The sequence below is a fragment of the Rattus norvegicus genome, chromosome 5 (genome assembly GCF_021556685.1).
Source record: "Rattus norvegicus strain SHRSP/BbbUtx chromosome 5, alternate assembly SHRSP_T2T, whole genome shotgun sequence".
In the NCBI taxonomy this organism is placed as follows: Eukaryota; Metazoa; Chordata; class Mammalia; order Rodentia; family Muridae; genus Rattus; species Rattus norvegicus.
In genome coordinates, this window is record NC_141538.1 from 97,251,082 (window position 1) to 97,277,342 (window position 26,261).

At 36.6% G+C, this 26,261-nt stretch overlaps 1 protein-coding gene across 1 annotated transcript in view; it reads right to left on the reverse strand.

The window, feature by feature from the left end:
• Positions 1 to 26,261, reverse strand: part of Ptprd (protein tyrosine phosphatase, receptor type, D) — a 2,326,896-nt gene that overhangs the window by 1,472,588 nt on the left and 828,047 nt on the right. The window contains 1 exon segment of the mRNA NM_001427220.1: positions 8,574 to 8,615. The gene's annotated coding sequence lies outside the window, so the exon portion shown is untranslated.

Consider the following 26,261-nt stretch of genomic DNA (forward strand, 5'->3'; position numbering starts at 1 on the left):
GAGGATGAGCCTCTAGCACTGCTGGGAAATGTTCCCAGTTACCCACTATATGCAACCCTAGTCTACCCTAAAGCCTGTAAGCCTAAAGTCTGTAGTTTTAACTTCACAGTGATTTACCTCATGAGAAAACATGACAAAGATGTCATTCTTCTACCCAATGTATGGTGTTCAAAATAATGGCAATACTATCCCAAAACCTACCCATCACTATCCTATGAAGGAGTAGGCACTAGTCCATCAGTCTTACTTCTAGTGAATTACTTTTTGGGGAGTATGGCTAACAATTTTGATTAAAATGTGTACCTTACTGAAAGCAATATGTAAACATGTAGCTTCACTCATGAAGTATGTCCTGTATTTATTTGAGAGAGAGAGAGAGTATGGTATGAGAGGGGATGAATAGTCAAAATCATGACTTAGTTAGACCTATTATGCCATGACCTATCACTTAATGAGATCACCAGAAAGGCTTTGCATGCAATTTTCCCCAAATCATGGTTGTGAGAGAGACTATGTACCAGGTTAGTAATTTTAAGTGATTCTTTAATCACTGTATACTTCCAAATGGGATTAGGGTACCAAGGATATGACCCAGGTAGAACGGAAATGGAAGTGTCAGAGTATCAGGGTATGCTGCTTAACTTAAAATAAAGTGTAACGCATATGTTAAACCTTCAATATTCAAACTATTTTTAAAAAAAGTTTTCATGATCTTCAAAGAGTAAGTAATTTTCCAAACAATCCACCCATCTGTCTGTATTTTTGTCAGGCTGCTTACTCTTTTGTCTCAGTTACTTTATTCCTAGCTGGACTCTGTGTGATGTTTTAATAACAGTACATAGTCTAGGCTGGGTTTCAGTTACTCTGAATTGATACTGTCTACAAAGCACATTGCAGTGGATGAGCGCAGACTGACTAACTCAGGCTCTGCTTCTTCTCTCAGATTTTGTAGTTTTTGGCTCTCCTCTAGGATAATCCCACAACTCAGAAATCACAGTGCTGACAGAAGAAGAAATTGGAGTCCGTGCTTCCTTGAATGAACTTCTGTACTTTTCATCTGGATAGCTTTAAATCGTGAGTGTAAACTCAGTCTGTGTTTGCAAACTCAGAGAAGTTGGTATTGGCAACTGCCAATGTTTTCCTGAGTGGGGAACTCTCAGTGTGTTTTTTTCTTTTAAGAAATCTGTATCTCAAATTCCAGACACCCCAACATTTTCTCTTTTTCCAGCCCATGGTATACTTAGGTTAAGCTCTCCCTGCCAAAAAATACTTTTTGCTTTACTCAACAGCAAAGGTCTCCTATCCTTAGATGTCCCAGAGAGGGGCAATTTTTCTTTCTCAACTTAATTTTCTTGTAGTCTTTAAGGAAGGAACTACTACTGCAGCTTATATTTATTCATATGACGATGCTGGGTTATGGATAAACCCTCCTGTCCTGTTGTTCAACTGTCTGTCTGCCTGCCCCCCCTCTCTTACACACACACACACACACACACACACACACACACACACACACACACGAGCTGCTTTTCTCAGGAAAAATAATACATCCTAATTGTTATGATTTGCATATGCTTGGCCAAGGGAATGACAATATTAAAAGGTATGGCCTTGTTGGAGGAAGTGGTCACTGTGGGGGTGGACTTGGAGACCCTCCTCCTAGCTGCCTGAGGATGCTCAGGCTGCTCTTGGCTTCTTTCGGGTGAAGATGTAGAACTCAGCTCCTCCAGCACCATGCCTGCCTGGATGCTGTGATGCTGCCATGCTCTTACCTTGATGGTAATGGATTGAACCTCTGAACCTGTAAGCCAGCCCCAATTAAGTGCTGTCCTTTATAAAATTTTCATCAATTATGGTGTCTGTTCACAGCAATAAAACCCTAACTAAGACATTAATGAAACCATTCAAATCTATTTGGTATTTATGATGTATTTATGTTGCAAAATATAACCTTAAATTCTTATAAATATTCAAAGAAACATTTGTATAGGTAAAAACTGGAATCTGATGCCTTTTAACAAACTGTATCTAGCACAGACAGTTGAACACTTCTTCACAACAAATGTGAATCAACAAATAAAATGACTATAACACATTCACCAAACTCAAGAAATATGCAAAAAATTAAAGTGAGGAAAGAAAAGGAAAGTCAATTCCTAAAGATCTAATTTATATATAATTTTGAAATTAAAAATAAATGGACAGTACAGTGGAGGTTGTTGGGGTTCAGAATCAGGGTGAAGACAGGTAACAGAAGTAGATGAGTTTGGTTACAAGGAGACAGCACAGAGCATGTGGTAGTTTTATATTTATCAGAGTTGTGACAATGCAGCAGGCATGTGAGCAACTGTATACAGCTCACATGGCAAAACATATAAGAAATGGAAAATCTGAACAATACTAATGTTTGAACTGTCTTAGCATCTGGGTGGTGATATAATAGTGAGGTTTATAGAATGCTACCATTGGGTAAAACCAAGCAGAAGATGTGTAGAGTACATTTGTTTAACTGCACATTAGTGTACAATTAAGTGTGTAGAATACTGAGAATGTATATGAGAATATAGCATGACTGAATTTAAATGCTGTTTCAATTTAAAGCATATAATAAAAATTAATGACAAGAAAAGTTCAGAAAACACAAACTTTTTAACTATAGACTTAAGGAAGTTGTTGGGAGTACTCAAAATCTGAATATGAACTAGATTAATAGCATTTTAACAAACTGTACAGGGGTTAAAATTGTCCATGTACCTCTATAAAATAGAAAGGCCTGCTTTTCTGAAATCTTACTAAAGTGTAAGTCTGCTGTGCTTGTTTGTATGTATGCATGTATGTATTATATATGTGTATGTGTGTTTATGAATGTTTGTGAATGCATACTTGTGCATGTGTTTATACATCTGTACATCTGTGTCTATAGGTATGTGTGTCTTTTATGTATGTAACTGTGCATATATGTACCTGATGTATGTTCATCTGTTTTGGGTTATATATAGATATGTGCATCTGTGTATGCATATTTATAAACCAATGAACTAAACAAATTCTAAGAAAGATTAAACAAATGAACTAAAATGTCAAAAAATTTTTCAATTACATTAAAAATTAAAATGGTTACTATTGCCTTCCGAAATTGCCTTCTTTATTTACCTAGTATTTTTACATAAACTGAATAATATTCCACTTGCCTAAGACAATTCTGAGACTCATTCCATAACCCCCTCTTTCCTGTGTTTCTGTCTTGATAAATACAGGTATTTATGATCATTTTACTGATACATTAGTTGGTGCCAATAGTGGTATAAACAGTGTATCAAGACACAGAAATAGAGTATTCACAACTTTGGAATCTGAGGGTATCAAAGACAACAGGTATCAGCAAATTCCTAAAGCTATATGGCAAAGATCTCAATCCCAGAGCTACAGGACTCCATTTCTCGATGGCCTTTAGGGTTGACCTTCTTCATGACTTTGTGTGCTGGTGATGTGGCTTGTTAAGACTCAGTGCCATCCTCATTCTTGTGAAAGATCAGCATGTGTGTGGCATCATATAGCTCTATTTTCCGTGAAGCATCAAAAAAACAACAGCTGGCTTTCCTTTTGTCCCACTTCTATACTTTTAATTGAAATGGGCAGAACATCTTTTAAAAAAATTATCCAAGCTTTGAAGTTATAGTCTAACATGTTCTTGGTAATTTTTTTAGAAACATGTTTTTCTCATTTGTTTTTGTAAAATAAATGAATACGGCAGAAATTTCATAAATATTTAAGTTCTAGAAAACGTTTTTTTTCCTCAAAAGCCCCTTCTTGGCCAATAGAATAAGATCTTAGAAAGTCTCAAATTATTGAAAGCTACTGATAATGTCTTGGGATCTCTGGCACAACTCAATCACAAGACTGTATCACTGAAGACACCATATACTGTGGGACTATGAGAAACCAAGGTACACTGGAACTAGAAGTTTCCTGCCTGTCAGGTAGCTTTCATCATGCTAGAAGGTGCTTTGAATACTGTTTGGGAAGGAAAGTTATCAACTGTATGAGCAAGCTATGGACCTCAGGAGCTATAATGATCATGATAACAATATATCTAGCAAGTTGTGCTTATTATTAAAATTGTGGCATCACTATTATGGCAGGAACCAGTCAGTTTTAGATCTACTAAGGCATGCTCCATAGGAATTATTTCATTCCTGGTACTATAAACCTAACCAAGAACCAGTAATTGTGGAGTTTATATGTCTCAGGTAAGAATCTACTACTGTTGTTATGCAAAGTGCAATGATGTTTAAGCTACCTTCTTAAGGTTTATACCCATAGATTAGCATCTCTCTCATCCTAAACAACAGAAGCTTCATTTGGTAGTAGGCATTGACTTATACATATGCATAATCAGTCAAAATGTAAAATATAAATGATTATGAAGTATTCAGCCATAAATGGGACCTCTACCTCATTGTGTTCTAGGCTCAAAGAATATTATGAAAGTGGAACTAGGAAAGAAAAGTAGATGACAGAGATTGAGCAGAATTTCTATGAAACAATGTCTTCTAGTCTTGACATGTCCATTGATCTCATGATCTCAATGCATTTGTGTCTACCCACAGAGTTCCTTCTCTTTATTGGCCCTTTCACCATTTTTCATGCATAATAGAACTAAGGAGGTCCTGTCAATAACTGAGGCACTTTAGGTTGTTAATAGGCACTAAGAATGGATTGTATTGGGTTATTCCATGATATAGCCACTGAAAAGTTGTCCTTGTTCCAGTAAATAAGCTCTACTCCTGAGAGGATTCATAAGTAAACTCAAGATTTCCAAAACTAAAGATAAAAGATATCAAGTTGAGAAAGAACTTGTGGGAAGAAAGGGTTCCCTGGAAGACAGAGGCAATATGACAGGGCTGAGGAGAGAAGGTTGAAAATAATCATAATTTGATAACACAAGAGATTGTCAATGAATTAGAAAACAAACCATTGTTCGACTGCTTTCTCTTTGTAAGTATGTAGCTATGAAGATCAAAGCTATTTTTAAGACTTTACTTAAAAAATATTATCAGCTAATTGTCTGATTTTATTGCTTACAAATTCAATCTTCTATAAAAAATATACAAACACAATTCAGCCAAGACCAAAATCTATTATCCTCCAGATTTTAAAAGCATGTTGAGGCTTCGTCCAAGTCACACAAATTTCTACCATGTACCTCTAAGTGGTTTAAGGTTCTTTCCACCATTAAATTTCAAAATCCCTCCAACGCTTTAGGCAGTATTCACAATAGCACATCATTTGATATCAAATTGTTTCTTGGTCCAGGCTTTTGTAATAAAATGCTATGTACCAGGTGTAGAAACACCATACATTTCTTTCTCAGACTTTCAGAGAATGAAAGTCTAAGATCAAGACATTGTCATGATAGATTTAATTCAGTGCCCCTTTCTCTGGTATGCAGGTGGTGAAGGAAATCTTTTATTCCCTATATCAGATCCCAGCAGAAAGAATTACACTTTTATAACTTAATTCTAATAACTTAGCAAATGAACTAATTTAAACTAGACCGCATTTATCATCTTATAAACATATGAGTATTGGTGCTTTGCAAGTCTGAAATCAAGGTGCCACCTAGATTGGAAATGATATAGATTACTTACGAATATATCCATTTCCAATTTTACCTCATTTGTCAGCAGGTTTATTACAATAGTAGGACTAAGGGGCAGGGCCATTCTTAGCATGTACAAAGTACTTCAACTACTTCCCTAGTTGCCACGCAACATTTTCTATAGACCTTCTCACACCCTGTGATGAGTACTATAAAATTTTATCTTGGCTCATATTTAACTGTCCATGGATACACAGTTTAAGTAAATACTCTCTTGGTATTTTCATTGGGGAAAATGTACCAAAACTTGATAGCTCTTATGTGCAATGTTCAGTTTTCAGTTTTCATGCCTCCTTACTACTGTTCTCAAGTGCATGTTTGTCCTTTTCTGTCAGGCCCAGGAGTTCCTCTATACTCATATCCTAGTAAGTGACAACCATACTTCAAACCCAGGATGATCCTAATTTGGAGCCACTATCAGCACCATACCTGAAACTTCCTTACATTATGGTAACTTTCTAGGACTTGTGCTAGAAAAACAGTATAGTTTTCAAGTCGTTGAAACAGTTAGGGCTGGGTAACTCCAGAGAGTCCTGGCAAGTAGACTGAGTCTAGGTTGCCACACACAAAACTGGGATTCTTTACATGTGTTAGCTGATGTGTTCCATCTCCCTCTGCATGAAGGAGATTTGTGCCTAAACCCATTCATTCACTTTTTTAAAAAAATCGGTATTAAATTATTTTATTTACATTCCAAAATTGTTCCCATTCATGGTCCCCCTCCCTGAGTTCTTCAAACTATCTTCACACTATCCCACTCCCCTTATCTGCCCACCCACCCCTACCTCACCCCCCCATGCCAGCATCACTGTTCCCTGGGACAGCAAGTTTCCACGGGATTAAGCACATCCTCTCCCACTGTGGCCATACAAGGCAGCCCTCTGCTACACATATGCTCAGGTCCATGAACCAGGCCATATATGCTCCTTGGAGACCACCTCCAGTAGATAGACATTGACCCCAGTTGATGCAGAGGCCAGCCATTCATCTTCAAATTTTTTAACCCAGAATTGTTTCTGTCTAAAATAAATGCAGGGACAAAACTAGAGCAGTTTCTGAAACTAGTGACCGACCCAAGGTGGGATCCATCCCATGTGAATCTGCCAAATTTGCCACTGTTTCTGAGGCTATATTGTGCAGGCAGGTAGGAGCCTGCTATGGCTGTCCTTGGAGAGATTCTACCAGGAACTGATGAAGACAAATGCAGATACTTACAGCCAACCATTGGATTGGTCAGAGACCAATAAGGAAGAGTTAGGGAAAGGAGTGAAAGAGCCAAAAGGGATTGTAACCCCGTAGGAAGAACAACAGTATCAACTAAACTGGACCCCAGAGTTCCCAGAGTCCATTCATTTTTAACTTGGCATTGCCCAACAACTAGATTCATTCTAGGTACTACAAAACCAGCCTCTACAAGGGGACTAAAAATGAATCCAAGGGGTAAACTATACTTAAACATTTAAATCTTAAGAAAACAGTCACATGTGCATTTATAGAACTCCACATTGTTCATAGAGAGAAACAAGAGGAATCCATATAAAATGTTTTGAGTCAAATTAAATTACAATGATTGGTTCATAATTATATTACCTCAAATTCTATGTTTACATAAAAGTCTAGGCAAGCATCAATCATTACTGATGATAATACACAATCCACATTTCTTCCTACCTAGGAACCAATACCCAACTTTTCCTTTAAAGTAGAATTGCTTAAGAATACTGTCTCAGCAGCTCATCAACTCAGGGGTTATGCCCCTGAAGAGTTGTCTGTCTACTCTGTCAATTTAATGAAGCTAGAAAGATATTATGATTAGACACCCAGCCTATTTGATATTATTTCTTAAGTTCAGGAAAGACAAAAAGCTCAAAACTTCTTTCTCTACCTTGTCCTAAACTTCACTTAAACCTGTCCTAGTAGGTTGTCATTTAAGTGAGTGTTCTCTTGGTATTTCCTTTGGGGAGAAGGACTGAGGCTTGATAGCTCTTGAGTGCAATACTCACTTTTCAGGCTTCATCCTGCCCACTACTGTTCTCAAGTGCATGCTTGTTCTGCTCTTCATGCTCAGGTGCTCCTCTAAACATAGTCTGTGCATCTCCATCTCACTGCAGCTTCTATAGCGTAGTGGTTATCACATTTATGGGTATGGATTCCCAGTCTTTTGCTACTGGGACATGGCACTGTCATCTATGATTTTCATACTCAAAACCAGTCAAATTTTACACACACACACACACACACACATACACTTCTCATAGTTCTTTAAATTTGTTATTTTGTGTTTGGCCAAAGTTTTGATAAATGAGAACTGGATTCATCCTTCCTTTAAGAATCTCTTGCTACATTTCAACTCTTCTAGGTCAATCTCATTGAGGAAAATTGTAAAGCTGTGTTAGCATTCCATTATGAAACGACTAACACCAGAAACTGGCTATACAGAGCTGCTATCCACTTTTATTGTGATTATCTATCTCATATTGAACAATTTGCTTGTGAGGATTCCTGAGTGGTATAGTTTTCAAACTGATAGGTAATTCTAAATAATTTGTTCACTGAAAGTCTAGACACATTTAAATAAGAATTTAGAGTACACATATTCTATTGCAAACAATATATTTCCAGAATCATTATAGATCCATCTTCCCTGAACTCTTGAACACATTCATTCTCATAGGGAGAGAGTATCGATGGTAAACAGGTTGCTAGACTCCGTAGGACTTTGTTAGAGTTCATGTGGATTAAGGGTTTTGGTACACAGGCAATAGTTTTAGCTGATTTTCTCACGCATATATTTTGCAAAATGAGAGAGGACATCATATAATATTTATGACAATGATGCTATATAATATGTATTATTAATATAATTATCAAAAGTAAGAGTTTGTGGTCAGAGAATGTGAATCATACACACCTTCATCCAAGGCACTCTCTGCTGTGGTCTCAGGAGAGAAACCTAATGAGAGAAAAAAAAGAGTACTATTAAGATTGTCCAATACCAAGACATAAAACTAAAATATGATTTAAGATTTAAGCCTCTATCCATGATCACAGTGTGTATTACCTACCTATTAACTTAAGAAGATATACCAAATTTGCCCTCAACTTGAGGTTCAAGAACCCCAAAAAAGAAACCAAGTCTCTCTCAATTTGAACCACTAAAAAACTCTATTCTTTTGTGTCTTAATCCTTTTTTTGCCTCAGAAATAACCATAGGATCAGATTCACAATTCTGTTAATTTTATGCCAATAATCATGCTTCACACTTTTCAAAGATGCTACATAAGTTATCTTCAGAATAGTAGGAAGAAGAAACAGGTCAAACAGATTGAATCATAATAAAAGCCTGAAAACATTTGCCCATTAAATCTAGCAGTGGGGACCAATTAAAGCTAACTGTCATTATCCTGATAGTAATGCATTAAAGTTTCTCAATGAATCTGGAATGAATACACAGATAATAGACTTGAATGTGTTTAAATGAACTTGGACACTTTAGAAATCAAAAGATGGAAATAGAACCTAATATCTTCATTTCAATTTTATTGTTCTCTTAGATTTCTAATTCCCAAATATTTTCAAAGACATACTCCATAAAGGCAGACATCCATATCTGATGACTTCCTTGGCACATGTATTGATTACAGTTGTTATAACTTCAATGACATGTATAAAGAAGAACAGAAAGCTCTTATTTTATGCATGTTTCGATGAGTTATCAATATACTAACTCTGGTGTTAAAAAAATAGAACCCGACTACTTCAGCCTTTAGAATGTAATGTTTTTTGTTACCTATACCAACTGTTCAAGTGAAAATTTTACTTTGAATGAAAAAAATCACAAACATACAAACAAAAAACAATTTTCTTTTGCATTGCATGGTTTAAAAACACCTCACAAGACTTTGTTCTTAAAGGTACCTATGTGCATAACCATGTCAGCTGAATTTAAATTGTAACTAGGAGATTTTTTTTTTTCGGAGCTGAGGACGGAACCCAGGGCCTTGTGCTTGCTAGGCAAGCACTCTACCACTAAGCTAAATCCTCAACCCCATAACTAGGGGATTTTATTGCAGTATAGAAATGATGCAGGTATTTCTGACACGAGAGGAAACCATGGCAGTGAGCATTCTAGATTGAGGGCAATGAAGTAAAGATAGAAATGCAAAGGCAAGTATGTGCATGTGTGTCCAGAAACATGACATGTGCACACTTACATGTACACACACACACACACACACACACACACACTTATACATGTGCATATACACACATATGCACATACACAGTAACTTCCGTAGGAGTTCTTTACTATGTGGGTGATAAGAGGCTTAAGTGTCATTCTCTACATAAAATTATAAGCAGAAAAAATAGTGTAGATCAAATTCCTTACTTTGTACTTAAAACTAGAATTGGATGCTTCCTGGATTTGTATTTTTGTTCCTTGTATTATTAAGCACTTTTAGTTTTACAACTTATCATTCTCCGAGACTGAGTTCTCACAGTGCATTGTTTGTAAATGTTAAATTAATTGTCAAAAATAAATTGTTTCAGAATAATTAATTCTGCTCCATTTTTGTCCCTGCATTTCCTTTAGACAAGAAAAATTCTATGTCAAAAATTTTGAATATAGGTGCTTAGCCCCATAAGTGGGAATCATGTCTATCTACTGGAGGTTGACTCTAGGTTCCATCTTCCCAAGCAGGATGAGGTGGAAGTTGGAAGGTGGGTGGGGGGAGCATGCTCTAGATACAGAGGGGAGGGCAGATGTGGTGAAGAACTCATGGAGGGGGATCAGAAATGGCAGCAAAATTTTGGAATGTAAATAAATAAAATAGCTAAGATAGATAGATAGATAGATAGATAGATAGATAGATAGATAGATAGATAGATAGAGAGATGATAGATAGATAGATAGATAGATAGAGAGAGAGATGATAGATAGATAGATAGATAGATGATAGATAGATAGATAGATAGATAGATAGATAGATAGATAGATAGATAGACAGACAGACAGACAGACACCCAGCCAGCTGAAAATCATTTGTGGGTCACAAGAAGTGGTGGAAAATTGTGCCATCTCTGAAAAACCATGAAATGTTAATAATCTGAGACAATCTCTCACAACTATTCTGTAATTCAGATTTCCTGATGTACCTAACTCCCCATGTAGCTACTCTGCTTTTCCTTTTCAGTGTGACCTTTCTCTTTGTTACTCTTATTTCTGGTATGTACAAAATGCCAGAGGAACACATGCACAGGAGGCAAACTTCTGCTTTAGAGAAAGTGAGTAAAAAGGCTGTGCTTTCCCCTTTCTTAGTTGGAATGAAGTTTTGAAATGGAACTCAGTGGACATAATTCTAGGTTCAGTGTAACTATGGTCTGGCATGACCAGAGGAACAGAAAATCCCTTTAAATGACAGAGGTATACTTAATATTCTCCAAGGTCAAAAAGACACAAAACCACAAGAGTCTAATGCTCATGACTGTGGGAATGAGACAGTAGGATTTTATAAAACTTTATGGTTAGCATCACTATCAGGCTAAATGAATTACCGTGGAAGAACATGGCACCACAATGTCAGATCTGAGCTTTGGAAGGAAGTATTGAATCTGCCTTTAAATATGTCTGTTTGGTCCCTGTAGGAGTTACCACATAAGAAATTGTACTTAAGATGGCTGGTTGCTTAAAATGATTTGAATATGTTAATATTAAGTCTATCTCTGTCATTTAAAGAGATTTTCTGTTTTTCCATATGAAACTGAATTGGTCTTTCCATGTGTGTGTTGGAAACTTGATGGGAGTTACACTGAATCTGTAGATTGCTTTTGGTAAGATGGCCATTTTTACTATGTTAATCCTACTAATACATGAGCATGGAAGGCCTTTCCATCATTTGAGGTCTTCTTCAATTTTTTTTCATGGTAAATAGATCTTTCACTTGCTTGGTATGAGTTACACCAAGATATGGGTCTTGAATTCCTGATCTCTCCAATACGTTAACATGAAGGGGTGTTGTATTTTATATCTGTCCAAATGAACTGCAGGGACAAAAATCAAGAAGAGACTGAGGGAAAGGTGGTCCAGTGACAGAATAAACTGGGGATCTATATCATGGGGAGACACCGAAGCCTGACACTACTATTGATGCTATGGTGTGCTTACAGACAGGAGCTTATCATGGCTGTCCTCTGAGAGGTCTGATTAGCAGCTGACTAAGACAGCCTCAGATACTTACACCCAACCATAGGACTGAAGTCAGGGTTCCCAATGGTTTAATTAGGGGAATGACAGAAGCAGAAGAAGAGGGTGACCCCATAGGAAGACCAGCAGTCTCAACTAACCGGGACCCCTGTGATCTCTCAGAAACTGACCCACCAACAAGGCAGCAAGCATATTTAGAAGTCTTCTGAAGCCTCCTGACACACATATAGCAGAGTACTGCCTAGTTTGGCCTCAGTAGGAGAAGATTTACTTAATCCTTGACAACATTTACTCAATCCTTGTCCCAGGGAGGGGAGGGACCTGGTGGTGAGGAAGCATCCCATTGGAGACAGAGAGGAGGAGGAATGGGATGAGGAACTGTGGAAAAGAGACTGGGAGGAGGGGACAAAGGCTGGATTGTTAATAAAAAATCAATTTTACTAAAATATAATTATACTAAAGTCTGGTGTTTGCGATAGGTAGATAAATCAGTGATAGGAACATTTTATATTAAGAAGGAGAACACCATGGTTTTTTTGTTGTTATTTGGTTGGTTGGATTTTTAAGATCAGTTGAATTGAACTGAAGACAAGCTAAAGTTTGGTGAGTAAAAGTCTTCAAAATAAATGAGCAAAATAATGACAAAGAAGGCAAAGACTGAATAGATACATCACACCTTAAGAATATGTCCATATGTCAACCCTGAAATGCAGATACTTGAAAACTGATTGTTGGTTTTGGGGGTTGATTCTGGGGGTATCAGAGATGTTATTCTACCTAGTGACTCTCTTCTAAGGCTGATTTTTCTTCTCCTTCCCCCTCAACATTTACCAACTTCTGGAGATCATTTTACTTTTCACTTAACTCGGAGTAAGTTATAATTGGTATATAGTAGAGTAATAGGGGACCTATAAAAATATCTACAATAAATTTTGTCATCAAGAAAGAGGTATTCATTTCAAAATATTATGTGTGGTAGTTAAGAGGCCCTGGATCCTAAAGGTATGTGGCGGCAGCTTCATTCTCAGCCAGGTTTTGATAAACTTTCCAAAGTTGTTAGAGCCCTTCAGGTGTTTACCCTGTATCTTCCCTGGGCAAGTATCTGGACAGGATGTTTGAGCTATTAATCTACTTCAGAATGAATTATATGACTCCTCCTTGATATTCACCTTGACAGTTCCACTCTGTCTGTCCAAAATCCTGTTGGTAATGTTGCTGTTATCTTTTCCAGATTTTTCAGTATCAGGAAATATTTTATACTGTTATATGGTCTTAATTTTATTATTTGATATATATTTAATAAATAAAATATATTTTATAATATATTTATATTAAATATTTTGTTTGCTTTTAGATATATATCTGAAATCAGATCCTGGGACAAGTGACTGAGGTGCATATTCTACATGTCAAAACAGACCTGACTCCCATGTCCACCCAGCATCTCTCAGCCCCTACCTAGCATACCCTGGTTTTGCTCTATATAATCCAAATATTATGGACTCCCCTTGCTCTCTTTCTGTTCTTCTCATTCTCTTCTCTATGTAGGAGTGCCCTTTTTCTCTTTTTCTTCCCCCTCACCCGATGGTAACTTCTCTGACCTAGGTTATTGGAGCCAGTGAACTTGTATAATAAGTGGCTTCCTCATAAACATTCCTATATATTTTAAACTGATTTAACTAGCTCATTTCAAGGGTAGTGAAATAATTTACCATATATAATTCAAATACTTGCATTGCATTTAAAATAACAAAGAGCATGCCATTTCCTTTGTCATAACTAGAATTATTTTTAATCTGTACATGTGTTTGTCTTTATATTCAGGGTATACATATGTCACAACATGACTGTGGAGATCAGAGGTCAATCTGAGCTGTAGGTCCTTACCTTTTACCTTAAGTGAATTTTTTTTGATAATTAATAGAGTACACCAGGCTGACTGGCTTGTAAACATCTAAAGACTCTCTTGTTGCAGATATCATCACTGAAACTCTGGGATTGCAGACACATGCTTCTGTGTCTAGCTTTATACATGTTCTGTAAATCTCAACTCATATCCTCAAGCTTGTCTGAGAAACATTCTACCCAATGAATCACTTCTCCAGTACATACGTAGATACTTTATAACATTAATCGAATGATAACAAAAATTTAAGGAATGTAAAATAACCAGCAAATTGTAGCTCAAAACTATAATCCTACAATTTGAAAGGTGGAGGCAGAGAAGGCACAAATCCAGAATCATCCTAGGCTACAAAGAAAGACCCACTTTCAAAGAATAACTTCCTCATTTTAGTTTGTTCCTAAATTAGAGATTAATTACTATTAATAAGACTAATACATACTTCCACCTATGTTTGTATAAAGGCATGATACATAGAAGAGTTGAACTAAACTCATCCTTGAACACTAGAACTGTTACTATTTCATGGAAATACAAGCAAAATTTTGCTCTATTCTTGCGTTTATATGAGAATGTCTCACTATTATCATAGAGCTCAAAGAACTTAATATGTGAAATATCACTACTTTAATATTGATTTATGAATATTTCCCACTTTTGGAAAAAGCAGAAACAAACAAACAAACAACAGCAACGACCCAGTAACAGCTTGCCATAGAGGAGTTTGCTGCTTGTTTTCAAGCATCTTCTGTGCAGAGGCCAAATATCTGAGAAGGCACAGGTAAGTTCCTGACCACAATTAATTACAGATGCATTTCTACAACTAAAACAGTAAGTAAGAGGAAGCAGGAGGGAGAGGGGATATGGGATATTTTAAGACAGATCTTTAAAAAACCATTGAGGTGAAAATGCCATTATTAGGTTGAAACAAATTCAGATGTGACCAGTATCCTTTTTTTTTTTTTTACTGGTTATTTTATTTACATTTTAAATGTAATCCCCCTTCCCTGTTTCCCCTCTACAAATCCTCTCCCCTCTCATCCTTCCTCTCTCCCATTCCCTTTATGAGAGTGCTCTACCACCTGCCTACCCACACCCCTGCCTCAGTGCCCTAGCATTCCCTTCCCCTGGGTCACTCATTGAGCCTCCACAGGACTGAGGGCCTTCCCTCCCCAAAATGCCAGATAAGGCAATCACATGCAGCTGGAGCCATGGCTCCCTCCATGTGTAGTATTTGGTTGGTGCTTTAGTCCCTGGGAGCTTTGGGGAGTGGTCTTTGTTGGTATTGTTGTTCTTCCTATGGGGTTGCAAACCCCCTCAGCTCCTTATACTTGGCCCTTGGTGAACATATGTGCTTCTTCATAAAGGACATTGATCTTGAAGAATTACTGAGTCAGAGTGTGCATATGTGTGACCAGTATCCTTAAAGCGGTTAGACCAGAGAAACAGTTGGTGACAGGAAGGGGTTCTGTTGCTATTGTTACTGTGGTTAGAAAGATGGCAGTAAAGTCAGAAATGGTCAAGTATAGATTGCAAGCCCATAGGTCCCCTAAATGCCTCCTATGTCTGTCCTACAGTGAGACCTAATAAAAAGATGAATTACCAATTGTCCACCACAGTAAACTCACCAGTTCACTGCAAAATACACTTTTATCATAATGATAAATGATCTGATTCCTAGCAAACATGCTTGAAATTTAGTCAAGACTTTTATTCTAATAGCTTTACTATTATATGTCCATATAATTCATATGTACATGTTACACTGATGTTTAATGTTGTTATTGAAGTGTCAGGATTTTGAATTATCTCACAAGCATCTAGAAAGCCTATGAGGGATTATGTAGCCTCTGGGCATGCTGTGAGGGATTAATTTAATTGAGTTAGGTGGAATAATTTCTTGGCTTTGGTCTTAGACTGTATGCAAAGAAGGAAGTGAGCTGAAAACTAGAGTTCATGGCTTTCTGCTCTTAGATATTTAATGCAATGAGAACACCACATCATACCCTACTCCTGAGACCTCCTCACCATTATGAACTGTAACCTTGAACTGTGAGCTAAAACAAGCCCTTTCACACTTAAGTTGCTCTTGCCATTAGATTATTATATCATTTTATTTTATCACAATGCTTTAAAATGCGTCAAGACAACAACATATCTATTCGATCTCCAATGTTGTATATGAATGCAATATGGAATTCCTTATTATCTGTTTCATTTATATATTTATTTTTAACACACTGGTCACACACTTTTACAGAATGGTTAAGAGTTATTTGCAGCTTTCTTTTAAAAGGAAATGTCTATTATCATATTTATTTTAAAAATTGTAGACCAAAATTAATACTTGCATTTTCCAAATGTATTAGAAATATGCCACACAGACACTTTTATTAGCATATCACTGGGCCCCTTCTGGGAATTTTTTTCTAGGTCATACTATATTTCCCTGTTAAAACTATGAGAAGATCATAGGGCAGGCAGGAGAGTTCTATACCACATCATTTAAAACCCAACTCTTTAAAACAAGTTTCACCATATTTTAGAGGAACTTGTATTCAATTTAATTTCCCTGTTGAATCATAGTTCATTTTCAAGATTGAGCAAACCACTTTACTGACTACTATCAGTTTGTACACAGTGGATGATGTGAATTTAAAATAACAAATGCATGGATTTTATAGAGCTTCTTTGCACATGCTTGTGATAAAACCACACGTGTATATAAATATAAAGACTTCATAACAATCCCCAGATCATCAACTGCAACATATTTTTAGTTGGTGATGATATATAATAACCAGTAAACACTTAAAGAATCAAAACATGTATTCATTAATTGTATTTTAAAGGCAATCGAAAATCGAAATAGATTGTTATTATGAGTCAAGATATGTTCCCCAAAAGCATTTGTCCTACATCTCTGTACCTCTGAATGTAGGTACTGTCAGAGTTGGGGTCCATAAGAAGCTACTTAAATTAAATGATGTCATACCTGGGACCTAATATAATGTGACTGTCACTTTGAAAAAAAAAAGGTTAGGACACAAACACAAGGATTGCACAGAAGATGACCATCAAAAAAGATCACTACCCCTTTTTAGGTGTGGGTTTATTTTGGTTGTGATAAGGACTGAACTAGGATATCAAATATATTCCCACTTTTCCAGTCTTCTAGCTGATAGTTTTAATTTGAACCAAATAAAAATGGATGTCTGTTGATTGCTCCACCTGGAGTAATGAACTTTCTTGTAACTATGTCACAATGCCAATACAGTTGATGATTCCCATCCTTAGAGCCTACTTGTCCTTACAGCCAGATGTAACAAGTAAATGTTACCTTCTCTGTTTCCCATCATCTCCCTCTTCCACGTTCTTTTTCATAAACCCTGTGCATTTAATCATCCATGGATTCATGGGACTGCCCATCAATGGACATGTTCTTCCCTTTTCTACATTCCACAAGTCCCCTGAAAGCAGACCTAAAGAGTCTATCACAAATATCTTAACTGCAAAGGTTCTTCATGGCTTTGTTCTTTGTCTATGACAGTAAATACCTTTTAAAACTTAATTATTTTTCAATTGTTGAGATTATAATTGTATCATTTTCCTCTGTTCTTTCCCCCTCTATAGTTTCTCATACATACTCTCTTGCTCTCTTTTAATCTCATCACCTCTTTGTCTTGAGCTACTGGTGTGCATGTGTCTGTGTGTGCTCCTAAGTTTATAAATACAAGTTGCTCACTCCTAAATAAATAACTACAATCAACTGAGTCCTATAGTATTGAGTGTGTGTGTGTGTGTGTGTGTGTGTGTGTGTGTGTGTGTGTGTGTGTGTACTCTTCCAGGGGAACACTATTTCTCCATCTCTCAACATTCCTCAGTTTCCTATAGTTTGTTGTCTATGGTTTGAACTTTGTCCCATTCACATTAGCACTGTCTAATTGTGTTGTTCCTGTTCAGGTCATTTTTACACGGCTATATCGGTGAGACTTGATGGGTATAGTTTCTAACGTTTATAGGATTCATAATCTGATAGCTAACTTCCTGTTCCTGTGACTTTCAAACTCTTTCAGCCTCCTATTCAGCACACCTTTTTAATATACTGACTCTAGTCATTAAAATGCTAGAGGAAATTACCATCTTGACTGGCAGTATAGTTTGGAAAATATTTGCTAGCATGTTTCAATATCTGAAAAAAATTCACCCTTTTATCCAGCTGTTTACCTTGTACGTGTTATTCAAAAGGAACAGTCACAAACATTTATATACCTAGATAATCCACACAGTACTTTACTAGATTGCTCCTCCAGACATAAGCCAGCTAAAAGTCTCAGACTGAGATGATCTCATGGAACAAAGAAAATAAGTTTTGTATGTGTATATGAGGGTGAATAAACATTGTCCCTCCAAAAAATTTATCCAATGTGGATGTTTAGTGATGCTACTGTTGTGAGTGAAGATATAAAAGGTCTCCAATATATGAAGCTAAAGATAAAAATCAAGTAACTCCTTTGAAACTCTCACCATATTTTCCTATATATCTCTATACTTGCCTCAAACTTGCAATGTATATTTATGATGTGTGTGTGTGTGTGTGTGTGTGTGTGTGTGTGTGTGTGTGGGCGGGAGAGAGAGAGAGAGAGAGAGAGAGAGAGAGAGAGAGAGAGAGAGAGAGAGAGAGAGTTAGAGAGTTCTTACTCCTTTAATCTTTATCAACTTTATTTATTTAAGCAGGGTCTCTACCTGACCCAAGAGCTCATTGAGTTCACTAGCTTAGCTAGTCAGCTTGCCCTGGGGATCCCACAAGCTGGTTTTCAGTGGGTCCTGGATATCTAAGCCCCAGGCTTCATGTTTACATGACAAGAACTGTATGCACTGAAAAATGTCCCAGTCCCCAAAGTCCTCTTTCACAAGTGGGAGAGTAAAACATCCTATTTTCTACATAGACAGTTTCTACATATGAATGTTTTTTGGTTTTTGATTTGTTTTGTTTTGTTTTTGCATTTTTCTTTTTTCTTTTTTAAAGAAGATTCCAAGAGACAGGAGAAAAGGTTTGCTGCAGGTTTTTAAAAAATACAACACGGTAACGTCTATATTCCTGAAGTGGGCTATCTCTCTGTGTTATGGCCATTATGAGGGACCCTGGTAGTATCTAAAGGGAAGTCTTTAATTCCCTCACAGAGATACAGTATTTCATAATGCAAGATGTAAATGAATGTTCTATGCTCTGCTAGATTTCTTGCTTTATGCTTTATATACCATTTTTTAATTAGAACAAACTAAACCTTAAATACAATGACATCCATGTAAGATATTAGCAAGTTTATAGTTTTAGAAATAAAATAGTGCATACTAAATATACTCACAAATACCAACGTATGCTGCTAGGGTTAGACTGACACCGAGATGCTTAGAACATTCTGCCAATCACCTAGTTCTTTCCACAAATTGACAATGACAAGGAAAGATACTTTTGATATAGCCTGCAACTTGTGTCTTCTTAAAAATAAGATGAAAAGAAATTTTTGCGATTATCCTCATCAATGTTAGTATTTATTATATATCTAAGAATTTATATGCTATTGCACTGTATTTACTCTAAATTGGGGCCATGTATTATCCTGGAAGACAGTAGTTACTATGTGTGGAGGACCAATCCATGCTAATTAATGACTTCTACCTGATGACGTAAGGTCTGCTTTTTCCAGATCTAATGGTTAAAATGATTATAATAGCAATGTCACAGACATCAGTAGTGGAAGTGCCAGGCCACCATATACCCTAAAGACAGTATCATACTTAGGTGTTACTACATTCAATAAAACACTTGGAATTTATTTTGCATCCCTAAAGGGATTTATATTTTAAAATTAACTTCCCTGAACTAAGAATCTGTAGGGGTTGTGAACATTGTGATATAATATACATCTCAAGAGATGGGGCTGTTTTATGAATCACTTTAATCACAGTAATAGTGGAAGAGTGACACACAATGGTGTTTGGAACCACTATTATAGTAATGATTAGGCTTGCTATCCCAGGACTCACAAACCACTATCTGTATTCCCAGGAAAACTATGTGACTTCACAGGGTGTGAAAAATATCCCAAAATATCCCACAGTGAATATTGCTAAGTTTCAATGCCAAGTCAAGTATATGAATAAATACTATATTTGCATCATTTTCTTTATAAAGTACTTAGAATTAATATTTAAATAGGATGTGGGAAGAAATGGTTCAGCAACAAAGAGCATTGACTGTTTTTCCAGAGGACCAGAGTTCTCGCCCCAACAACTACATGTTGATTAACAATCTGTAACTCCATTCACAAGGAAGCTGGCAAATTATTTTTCTTCTGGTTTCTCTAGGCGCCACGTGACAAGGCACACACACAGGCAGGGAAAATACATACATATATGATTTTTAAAGATACTATATTTTTTAAGATTAAAGGAGGTACACGTTTATGTATACTGCATGTATTCATCCGAAGCTGAGGATATTCCAGCTATGTCCAGAGGACCCTTCATGTGTTCCTCCAGTTCCAGACTTGTGGAGACACTGAGGAACTTACCAGGTAAAGACAAGCTGGTCATGGTATTCGCTTCCTTGTCTCATAAATGCTGGACTCAAAGCTCTGACACCAGAAAAAAAGGAAAAGCTGAAATGGATCATTGCTGTGAGCACTGCCACCGTGCTACACCACGTAGGAGGCAGGAGAGAGGACGCAGGCTCTTTGTTATTTCTGAACGCTGGACGTGGGTTCCAGCTCAGAAATCTGAATGTTCCATAATCATCAATCAATACTAGGCATTAATGAATCTGTCACCTCACAAGATTATCAACTAATTACATCAATAATCGGATCCCATTTTACTTTGTCTTTTTAATTTTAACCAGAGACTTATCCATGAAGGTCACTTGCTTTATGGTGCTGCTAACACAGGCACTTCATTAATGTGCTAGTTAAAATATTTCTCTGAAGCTGGAGGGCTGCATCCTGGTGAATTTTAAGTTATCTTTTTAAAGGAAGGAGATTGGGTCTCAAATTCTAGGTTTGTCAGAAATTTTATGACTTTGGAGAAGTTGTTTTCCTCCATTGGCTCTCATTTTCTTAATCACAGAATGGCACAATTAGAAGTATAATGTAAGGATTCACTAATTGCTTAATGCCATTCTGATTCGACGTCTAAGTTTGTAGATAGAGGGAAGTGTGATAAAGTTCCACACAGGATCATGATGCTAGGTTTTTTCTGATTCCGATTTTATTCTCAGCTCAGCCCATCTTTGATTCCAATCCAGGGAGATTGCACAAAAGTTTAATCCACTCCATGCTGTCCTCCCCATGAAGTCAAGTGGAAATTTTCTACATTCTATGTTGCCATATACTCTTCTTGGTCTAGGTGTTTCAGGAGTTAGTGACTCCGACTCAGCTATGCTTCCCTCCAGTTCTAGAATCCCAGTGAATGTGTTGTAATCCACTTCTGGATTTTTCACATTATTTCCTGTTTCTGCACTAACGCCCCACTCAGTCGGATTCTTATTATATTCACCTCAAAGCATCCTCTCTCCAAGCCTTTGCAGGTTTATGCCCTCATTATGGGGAATTCTGAAATGCCTTCCACTGTGTGATAGTCAGTTAGTACAACTGCTGTCTTATTTTCTCTTTCAAAATACTTGAAACTGGTATGTAGAAGGATTTTTCTTTTCTGCCATATTTAGCACTAAGCATAATAGCCAACACACAAAAGACACCCAGAAAATATCAGTTGACTAGGAGCATGGAAGAATAAACAATGCGTTTCATAAGCATAATTATAATCTCTTAACCTATGTCCTAAATCCAAAATATGGTCCCTTCTACAGAGTACCAAAATTAGTATCTTCTACAGAGAACTAAGCACATGCATAGAACAATGTCACTAGCAGAAGCTTGTCTGAATCAAGACAGTGTTTTCCAACAGATATTTGACTTTTAAAATAACTTTTTCCTTCAAAATTTAAATTGGAATCAAATAGGAGATCAATATAGCACTGTAAGGCGCCATTTATATCCCCTTCCCAGCAACTGCTCATTTCCACTTCACAGCACAGCAGACAGCAGATCTCATTTGTTAACTAGATAATAGCCAGCTAATTTTAAGCACACATTTCCAAGTAGTCAGAACACACATTCTCTTATCTTCTGGCCTGAAAAGCATAAAATTGGGGGTTCAACTCTAAAAATACTTGTGATGTTAAACATCTGTGTGAGGACGATCACAGAAGAGAGCTTTATAAATATGTTGCATGCCTTATAACTGTCCACATTTTGAAATCATCATGTTTTCCTGACTGACCTGTACTATCACAGGAAGTACATGGGAGCTAAAAACACTCTTACATCTGGACCTCAGATCTTTTTCTGCAAAATGCGATGATCAAAATGAGTTTGTTTAGACAAGTGTCAAACGCTTACTTTGAAACAGGAAAAAAGTTTCTAAGAAATATCTCTTACAGCTTTTATCTGAAGTACTGCCAGACACACAAGAATGTGCACATGTGTATGGACAAACACACAAAGACCAAAAATATGTACATCTCCTTGGGGCATATACTGTTGTCTCAGGAACAGGGACTGAACCACTGTGCCCAGCAAGCCCTTCAGAACACTTGGCTGATTTTTTTTTCTCTGGTTCCAGATTGGATCCCTTTGTGCAGAAGAGGCTTCTGTTTCCCAGTGACTACTTGAGGTTTTATTCTTTCAGGAATTTGACAAGACAGTAGCTGTGATATGGGAAAATGTACCCTAGCAGAGATGTTTGGATGTCATGCAAGTAACATTTAACATGTATCTTGAGACCATTATTAAAGTTATAATTGACAGGTTGATGAGATGATGGTTTTCTTAGGGTCTACGATGGTTCATTGGTTGTCAGCTTGACTGGAAATGGCATCAACCAAAAGACAAGCCACTGTATGTATCCATGAGAAATTTTCTTAACCATGCTACTTGAAGTGGGGATATCTAATCTAAATAGAGCTCACATCTTCCAGGGGCATTCCAGATATAAAGAGGTCGAAGGAAAAGTTTGGCTTTTGCCTGTTTGCCTTCATTCTCACTGGCATATTCATCTGCTTTACTACAGCTGCTGCTCTGGCTGCTGCATTCATTCACCAATGTAACAGCTAAGCTTCTTTCAGCTTCCAGTGTGGGCTGAAGACCAGTGACTTCCCAATTCTATTCCAAGCCCTTACCTTTAGCCTGAGCAGCTACCAACCTGTCTTCTTCTTTCAGAAAACCTTCCTGTGCTGTCCTGACTGCATTATTTAACTCAATGTAATAAATCTCCATCAGTGTTCCTAACTCCTTGAGACCACTTGATTATAATTTGAACTGTAATGACTTCATACTGACAGTTAATGGAAGGACTAAAAATTAATCTTAAAAATATTATTGAGAATCTTGAAATTTTCTAAATGGAGGTAAGCTACAAATGTGTGAATCGAGGAAGCAAAATCTGTACATTTTATGATTCCCTGACAACACACATGGAAGCCTAGATTGGGAAAATTTTGGAAGAGTCAGGATTGCGCAGACAAATTGTACAAACCTAAAAGTAGACCAGTCAGCTCTGAAATTCAAGCACAGTAATTTTTTCCCTTGACTCCGCTGCTGCCTGTTGGCAAGACGTTTGTAGTGACCGAAAATAGCTCTCCTGATAATACACAAGAACCATAAAGACGAAGACGTTTGCCTCTGGAGCTTTACTTCTTGATCTACAATATCCTATCATCTGAGTTGCTGCCACAAATGCTCACTATATAAAAAGTGATTCAGGCTTTGAAATAAAATGTCTGCTCAGATGCTTAGGAAATCCTAAGAGTAGGAGACTATCTTGTTGGGCTGGTGTCCCACATTTCTATTGCCTTAGAAGTTCTCTAGTTTAACACTGTGCGGCAAGTTAATAATTCATAAATATCTGTTGACTGAATTGCATTATGCATGAGTCTGAAATATGAAGACAAATAATTTAAGTGTATTAAATGTATCAAGATAAACAATCAAATTATCAAAAGAATTACTGATTCCATGTGTGTAGACATGTTTAAAGGCTCTGTTTAAATCCCTCCCAGGTTAATAGTGATGATGCTCATTTAAAAAAAAGAAAAGAAAAGAAAAAGGATTGATATTAAATGTATTATCTTGGCAAAAGCAATTCTTGCAAGTTCTTTGTGGAAACCTAGCTCTTTCTTCATTTTAGAATGTGCATATGTTACGTTTCCAAACGATGCTTTTCCCATTATAGGATATGTGCACCCTGCATATTTCTTTTTATTGACTTTCAAAGCAAGCATATTGCACAGTACAGTGAGAAACAATTCCAACTTCTTTCTTGCATACAATATCAGAGCTAATAATTTAAGAAGAAGAAATAGAATCTTATTTTTCCTCATTACACTTCCCCTTCTAACAGAAGCTTTGTTAGCCCACCGAGTCATGACGAGTAATCCTTTACATGCTGGGTACACTGTTCTCCCCAAGGACCAAAAATTAAAATGTAATATGCACTGATGATACTGGGAATACTCAGAAGTGGGCACCAGTGTGGGAAAGAATCTATAATTAAACTAAAATGCAGAGTTTAATTATAATTTCATTAAATAGCTTTCAATAAAATGCAGTTGAAGGAAATCAAAGAGTCCCGAGTAATGAGTGCAAGCAAAGTATCTCGCAGCTCATTCACTTCTCTGATTTCTACTGCAGGCCCTCCTGCAAGAGCTCAAGTTTTTGTATCTTTCCAAGGATTTGGAGGCAATTGAATAATATCTTTAGCCATCTCATCCAAAACTATTCATCCTTTGTTTTAAATTTTGTTCGTAAAATTGCCCACAGCCCTTATGCATTCGCTGCCTATGTAAGTGGATGCCTATGTAAGTGACTGGTCAGTTGTCAGAGCTTTGCAGCAAATCCACAAGTAACTAAAATAATTGGAAAAAAATCATTCTAGGTCTGTTGTAAAGCAAAAGTATAACCTTAGAAATCATAAAATAAATCATAATAATTTGCATTAATTTGTCACCACACCTTCACAGCAAGTTAAAATGAGTCTATAAACTGTAACTGTAATCCAATCAAAGAAAGAATCTACCTAAAAGTATAATTCCATCTTTTCTGACACTAAACACATTCAATTTTAAGGGTGTTATTCTAGATATAACTGTCTAGAGCAGGAAGTCAATAGATTTAAAAAGTTCAACTCCAAAGCACAGATAAACTAGAGATACAATTGGAATTCACAAATTATATTGTGAAATGATAAACATCATTAATACTGTATTATTTAAGCTAGTTAGAGTTTTATGGTTTCTATGGCATTTCTAAACTTTCCATTGGAGGATCCACAACTAACTCTATTGACACTATCATCAAAATTTTAATTCTAAACTTTAATGCTAGAATTGTAGTTCATTTTAAGGCTTTCTTTTCTCTTGCCTCACCCACTTCTTTATAACTTTATTAAAAGCTTTTCTAGCGAAACTTTAGCATTAGACTATCAAACTATCTTGGTGAACTTTATTTCACGAACTTTTAATTAGTAGATCAATGACCTAATAGACCAGATCCCTCTGATCAAAATACTACTCTGTTAACAGAACTCTGTGACCTTAAAACATAAAGAAAATTCTGTGTCAATGCATTTTTCGTGAATATTTTCAGTATTTAAAGTTGAACCATATATGTGTGTATATAAATGTAAGCTTTCATCTCAGAAATTTTATTAAGAAAAATTTCCCTGGTTTGAGTAGTACCTGGCTTGAGTAGTACCTGTGTTAATGATCACTATTTAGTGACAATATGTCTGATGAAGATTACTAACAAGCCCTAGTTTCAGTTTTTGCAAAGCATAGGAAAATGTTCTAAGATCAATAGTTCTCAGCCTTCCCAGTGCTGTGGCCTTTTTGTATAGTTTCTCATGTTGTGGTGATTCAAACCATAAAATTATTTCATTGCTACTTCATAACTGTAATTTTGCTACCATTACAAATCATAATATGAATATCTGATATCCAAGATAGCCAATACATAGCCCCCAAAGGTGTCATGATCCACAGGTGGAGAACTACTGTCCTAGATAATCATGAGGAACCACCAACCTTGGAGTGTATTTTGGTGGTAGATATATACATATCATGTACCAGGCCAACGTTCAGTTTATATGATCAATTAGTCGTGAGTTTATTATGTGGACGTTTTGTGGATTGAGATTAAACTAAGATATAAATCTGATTTTTAAATTACAAGATTATTGAGTTTTGATTTTAATGGTTAACTGGGAGTTGTGACTATAACCACAGGGGGCAGATCTTAAGAATGTCAGCAGAGTCCACAGCCAGAAGAGGGCAGCTGCAGGGCTCAAATAGTAGCCAGTGTCAGTGAGGGTTGAACATTGGGAGCTTAAAGGTGAGACCTTTTGCTGACTGAGATGAAAATACCCCTCAGATG